We start from the raw sequence: 7,158 nt of genomic DNA on the forward strand, positions 1-7,158 counted from the left end.
CTGCTTCATATACCTTAATCATTTCATCAATCTGCTAAGGCAGGTAGGTGTGAATGTTTTAATCTATTTTACAGTCAAGAACATTGAAGCTCTGATTATTAAGTGGTGGAGTCAGGATCCTAACTCAGGATTGTACCACAACATCATTATCTCTTAGACCTTATTTTTCTAGAAAATGGAAAAGGGGAAGAAAGAGGAGGAGGAGGAGGAGTGGTAGTAGTGGAACTGTTCTAGAACCAGAAATCTCCAGAAGGAGCAGGAAAGTGTCTGCAAACTTAGTGAAGGAAGACATAAAGTTCACAGCAGGAATATCAGAGAAGATGGAAGCTTCTTCCCCAAAAGAGGAAGACAGGATGACCTAAGAAATGGGTCTTGTAACTAAGTTTCGGCTGCAGAGCCAGGGAAAGTGTGTATGCAGATAGGAGAACTGCAGTCTCAGAGGGAACAAAGGAACAGTTTTATAAATTAGACCAAAGCTACCATGTATAGTTGAGAGTTCCATACAGCTATTCTACATTCCCATTGAAGGGCCTGAAGAAAACTGGTAGGGATTCTTCACTGGCTTGAGACTGCCTGAGGGGAAAGTGTACTCCCCTTCAACTTCACTTTACTACTTTTTTGGGGACCCCCAGTTCTTCAAACTGGCACTCTTTGAGCATGAAGAAGGGACATTGAGGAATGAGATTATGAACTCCTGGAGGGCAGGAGCTTGGCCTTCTTATCTGTTTCTTAATAGCATGACATACTGGATAAACAAAAATTACTTCTAAAATAAATATGTTGAACGACAACAGTCTTTTCTAAAAATAAAATTGGCTTCACGTTCTATAGTTCTACCTCTGTGGTCTCATTGCACAAACATATGTTTTAGATCTTAGGCTATTCAAGACATGTGTCCTGACCTATTATTTATAACAAATGGAAATGAAAAATGCAACCCAAAACCTTAAAGAATTTGCCTGAGGACTATAAATGGAATACATGCAAGTTGTCAGATGGCCAAGATGAGGACCCAGAAATAAGCACAAATTATTCAATCAGGCAATGTGGTTCATGACCCCACAGGGGACTCTTTTCTTCCTGCTATGTAACTCAGAGGATCTGAGACTGTGGGCCCAAACTTGGTCAGAACTTCACATGTTGTTGTCTTCTTCTTTTGTTTTTTTTTCATTCTGGTTCAAAATCCAGAGGATGTTGAGGCATGGGCAGCCTCCTGTCTCTCTCTTTCCAGGAGTAGTTACAACTCTTGAAGTTTGACATACAGGTTAAACTGATCTTGTTCTTTGCTCAGGCAAAAATAAGTACTATCAGGTGAAACGACATGGCTGTGGAAATTCAGTATTCACATGTTTCCTAGATCAGAACGCTGAAAACCAAGGTGTGAAAGATTCCAACCAAAGAAAGAGCTTGAATCACCTTCGGTTCCAGATGGAGCCTCACAATAGTTACAACTGCTTGTTCTGGACACATTTGTCCATCCTTGCTTACAGATGCAGCACTATGAAATACTTGAGATACCTAGGAGGTGGGCAGTAGATAAACGGACTATATTCATTATTGTAACTGGGAATGCTTTTATTCCCAATCGCTCCCACAGAGCCGCTATAAACATATAAAAGTCTCCTGAGTTTGAACTCATATGTGCCCAGTCTCAACCTTGACAATTTATTTCCCTTTATTTCATAATTAAAAAACTGAAAAAAAACACTAATGGTCTTAAAATGGTTCTAATATTTTTTTCCCTCTTTCAGGACAGTGATGGGGGAAAAAAACCCACTAGCATTTGTTTATGAAATATTGCCATTACAGAAACCTAACTGAACAAAAACCTGAAGATCTGTGTTCTAGTACTCGGTTTTAAGTACTTAGCTTTCCCATACCTTAGTTTACTCATCTGTAGAAAGCAGAGTTTAGATTAGATAATTCTTCCCTAAATTACTTCCCTCTAAGATCCTATGCTTCTGTGGCAACTGGGTATAACTGCAGAACTTCAGAAGAAAAGTCTGGAGCCAAAGATATGGGTTTTAGATCTGACTTTGTACATTTTGTGGTTTTATTTCCTCATTTCTAAGAAATGGAGAATAATATCTGTCATTTGGTGACAAATATAATGTGAGATTAGATATTTCCTTGTGTAAGTAATTTTCAAGTAAAAAGGTCAGAAAAAAGACCCCTTAACATATTAAAGCATATTAAAAAGCTAGAAAAGCTAGATTAATTAAGTAAATGTGGCATCTATGCAGGAAAATGCAAATAGATTCAAAGAATAAAGTCCAGAGAAGACTTAAATATATATTAGCAGGTAGTTTACTGAAGAAAAATACACATAAGCAATACACTCATGAAAAGGTAATAAATATTTCTACAAATCTAATAAATACAAATAAAAACCATAATAAGATAACATTTTCTTCTCATTAAGCAAAAAATGAAATATTTGCTATTAAATCTTAGTGAAAGTATAGGGAAATAGGTTCCATGATACACTGCTGATGAGAGTATAAACTAGGACAGGCATGTGGGAAGGTAATTTGTCAGTATTATAGCTTTTAATGTGTATATCCTAACATCAGTAATTACTTTTTTCATATCTATACATGTGCCTAAGAAGGCATGAACAAATATATTTATTGCAACAGTATCTATAAGAGCAAAATATTTGAAATGACTCACTTGTAAGTCAGTAGGAAGACAATTAAACAAAAGGTAGCATATTGCAGCCTGGCCAACATGGTGAAATCCCACCTCTACTAAAAATACAAAAATTAGCCGGGTTGTGGTGGCGTGTACCTGTAATTCCAGCTACTCTGGAGCTGAGGTTAGAGAATCGCTTGAACCTCGGAGGTGGAGGTTGCAGTGAACAATGTCGCACCACTGCACTACAGCCTGGGCGACAGAGAAGAGACCCTGTCTTTAAAAAAAAAAAAAAAAAAAGAGCACATTCATGCTACAGAGTACTATACAACAGTTAAAAAGACTGACATTGCTATCTGCAAAACTGACCTGGAATTCCCTCTTAATACACATCACAGAATAAAAAGGAAGTCATAGAATAGTTTGTATTGTTTATGTACAAATGCATATTCATGAAACTATATATTTCTACACAACATATATGTGCTAAGAAATTCAGAGAAAACAGTTCTGGAAGGATGCACAATGAATAGTAGTCACCTTTAAGAAGGGGAGTAGTGATTAAGGAGACATAAACTTTATCCATAGAATTTACTTTTTTTAGTAAGAATGTATTCATGTATAACTTAAACATTAAAGTAAGCTTTTTTTTTTATGGTACTTTAGGTTCTGGGGTACATGAGTTGGTCATGCAGGATTGTTGGTTAGGTACATACTTGACCAGGTGGTTTGCTTCCTCCATCCCCCTGTCACCTGCAACTGGCATTTCTACCTGTGTTATCTCTCCCAACCCTCCCTCACCCCACTGTCCCTCCCTTAGCCCCCCACTACCAACCCCAGTGTGTGATGCTCCCCTCCCTGTGTCCATGTGTTCTCCTTGTTCAACACCCGCCTATGAGTAAGAATATGCGGTGTTTGTTTTTCTGTTCTTGCATCAGTTTGCTGAGAAGGATGGTTTCCAGATTCATCCAAGTCCCTACAAAGGACACGAACTTGTCGTTTTTTATGTCTGCATAGTATTCCATGGTGCATATATGCCACATTTTCTTTGTCAAGTCTATCATTGATGGGCATTTGGGTTGGTTCCAAGTCTCTGCTATAGTAAACAGTGCCACAATGAACATATGTGTGCATGTGTCTTTATTATAGAACGATTTATAATCCTTTGGGTATATACTCAATAATGGGATTGCTGGGTCAAATGGAATTTCTATTTCTAGACTCTTGAGGAATCACCACACTGTCTTCCACAATGGTTGAACTAATTTACACTCCCACCTACAGTGTATAAGTGTTCCTATTTCTCCACATTCTCTCCAGCATCTGTTGTCTCCTGATTTTTTAATGATCAACATTCTAACTGGCGTGAGATACTATCTCAATATGGTTTTGATTTGTGTTTCTCTGATGGCCAGTGATGATGAACATTTTTTCATGTGTTTGTTGGCCTCATGAATGTCTTCTTTTGAAAAGTGTCTGTTCATATCCATCACCCCCTTTTGAATGGGTTTTTTTCTTATAAAGCTGCTTTAGTTATTTGTAGATTCTGGATATTAAGGCCTTTGTCAGATGAGTAAATTGCAAAGATTTTTTTCCCATTCTGTTGGTTGCTGGTTAACCCTAAAGATTGTTTCTTTTGCTGTGCAGAAACTCTTAAGTTTAATTAGATCCCATTTGTCTATTTTGGCTTTTGTTGCCATTGCTTTTGATGTTTTAGTCATGAAGTCCTTGCCTATGCCTATGTCCTGAATGGTTTTGCCTAGGTTTTCTTCTAGGGTTTTTATGGTGTTAGGTTTTATGTTTAAATCTTTAATCCATCTGGAGTTAATTTTAGTGTAAGGTGTAAGGAAGGGATCCAGTTTCAGCTTTCTGCATATAGCTAGCCAGTTTTCCAAACACCATTTATTAAACAGGGAATCCTTTCCCCATTGCTTGTTTTTGTCAGGTTTGTCGAAGATCAGATGGTTGTAGATGTGTGGCGTTACTTCCAGGGCCTCTGTTCTGTTCCATTGGTCTATATCTCAGTTTTAGTACCTTACTGGTACTATACTGGTACCCAAACAGAGATATAGACCAATGGCACAGTTTTTTTGTTTTTTAAAGACAGATAAGACAAATAAACTTGAATATTTCTTTTTCAGCCAAACTAAAATCTAACAAGAATTATTTTCCTCCAGGCCATGTTCTGTAAACTTCCATGCATACCCCATGTGCTAGAATACCACCCAACTCACTGAGTCTGAACCCTTCAAGAACTCAAGCTATTACAGACCTTATCTTTACAGACCTAACACAACAACACAGCCAAGTGGCTATAACATTTGATTTCTAGAGTGTTCAGAAACTATTACTCAGATTCTGAGTCAAGGTAGTTCTAGAATTTAAACTATTATGGAATTATTTCATCTGATTGAACTTGCAAGCACAAGGTCACAGAAGATGGTGGTGTTTCTCCAGAGATGAATAATTATCCTAATTATTACTGTTACTAGTATTCTGTTCTGGAGTTGCTGTTTGCCTTTATATATAAAGTGCTCCCTGAGAGAAGACTAGAATTCCAAAGCACAGCTATAATTCTTTCACTGAATTTCTTAAAGACTATTTCATCTGAAGTTAGTAGTTTAAGAAAACACAAATACATGCTTAACGATGGTTATTACTTTTAGAGACAGAAGGAATGCAGAATGTGAAGGTTGGAGACACACAAAGATAAACTTTGTTTCCTTCAATGATCCTAGAAAGTAGGGAGAGAAGATACTTTATGTGATGATGCTCCATTTTGTACATTAATAAGACTCATTATGTCACATTGCATTCTTGTATCAAAGCATCTCATGTATCCCATAAATATATACAGCTACTATGTGCCCACAAAATTTTTTTTTTAATTAAAAAATAAAATAAGACTCAGAAAAGTTGAGAAGTTTGCTCGGAGCCACCCAGCCAGTAACAAGTACAATTTGTTTTTTTTCCCCTTCTTGGCTGCGAGTCTAAAACTTCTTTCGACTCCCTTATGTTCCCTGCCATCTTGAAACACAGATCTAAAGTTTGAAAACACATGTCCAAGTTGATCTACTGTCAGTTAATATTTTACCTAATATCTGTTGAGTGCTTACTAGGCATCTGGCTTCATTCCAGAGTCTTTCGTAATATTCACTTAAATCTTACCAGAACTCTGTGAGTTACAGTATTATAATCCCTGCTTCACAAATGAAGGAATGGAGGCCTAGAAACTAAACAGTGTACTCATGCCACCTCACCAGGAAGTACTGGAGTAAATATTCAAACCTACAACTTCTGGTTCAACCAAGTGCTTTTCCTTCTAACATTGATGTTTTAATATTCTCAAGGAAGAGCTCTCATCAGCAGACCATACAATCCTTGAATAAGGTTTACCCCCAGATAGACACATGTCCTTCAGTCTAGGTTAACTGCATTCTGCAGGACACTTATCAAGCAAATCAGTGTAGTTTGGAGTGTTTTTATATGTGGCGGGGAGCCATCTGGTCATACTAGAAAAACAAACCATTTCTAAATAATGTCATGTGTGAGCCAACAAGAGATCCATTCTTTCACTTTTTCTCAGGAGGCCTCCCAACCTCCTCTACTGGAATGAGTGTTAAGGCTCCTCTTATACTGACCCAGAGTAATTTGTTTTAGTAATGTCTGAGCACTCTGAGGTAATGGTCTTAATTGACCTCCACTAGTGCTTTTAAGGGAGCAAGAACTATGAATAAGTGCAACATTTTAATTTCTTGTTTTTTCTAAGTTTAGAAATAACTAGAAAATTGACTGTCTAACAGTGAATTAGGGTGCATGTCACCATAAACCTCAGGAAAGGGAATCCGAAGGAAAACATTTAGTTACAGGGCAAAATTGAAAATGACAGACATCTTAGGGAGAAAAAGAACAAGAAAGAAAGAACAGACTTTCCTAGACTGCTGATTTGTATTGCTTATGGGCACTTACGTATACCAGGCATTTTATGTGAAGTAACTAATTTCATCCTCATAAAAACCCAGTGAAGTAGAATTGTCTTATTAGTTTTGTATTACAGATGAAGAAGCTGAAGCCGGAAAGTGGCAAGGCTAGAATTCAAACCCAAATCTATCTCTGCCTTTAAAAGTTAGTTCTCTTTTTCACACCAGCTCCCACACTGAGGGCAAAGCATGGAATCCATACTAGTGGGTTCCTGAGTGTTGTTGAAAAAGGAGCTCAGGGTAAAAACTGTAGAGAGTTTCTTATTCTTCCAGAATGGACTTCTGAGTTGTCTTCATTGTTTCATCTGAAATGTAAGTTCTTGGGAGTTCAGTCATAGCCATGGTCAAAAGAAAGATATCCATTCCAAAAGTGACAAGCAGCCCTTCACTTTGCCCACTTGGAGAAAGGGTGTTGGTCTCTGGGGGTACCTTTAAAAGTTTATAAAATGTAATTGCCTGTCTTTAGGATATAAGCCATTTTAACTAGGGTAAGATGATATTTCATTATAGTTTTAATTTTTATTTCTCTGATAATCAATGACGT

This window comes from Cebus imitator, unplaced genomic scaffold (assembly GCF_001604975.1).
Source record: "Cebus imitator isolate Cc_AM_T3 unplaced genomic scaffold, Cebus_imitator-1.0 Scaffold201, whole genome shotgun sequence".
In the NCBI taxonomy this organism is placed as follows: domain Eukaryota; kingdom Metazoa; phylum Chordata; class Mammalia; order Primates; family Cebidae; genus Cebus; species Cebus imitator.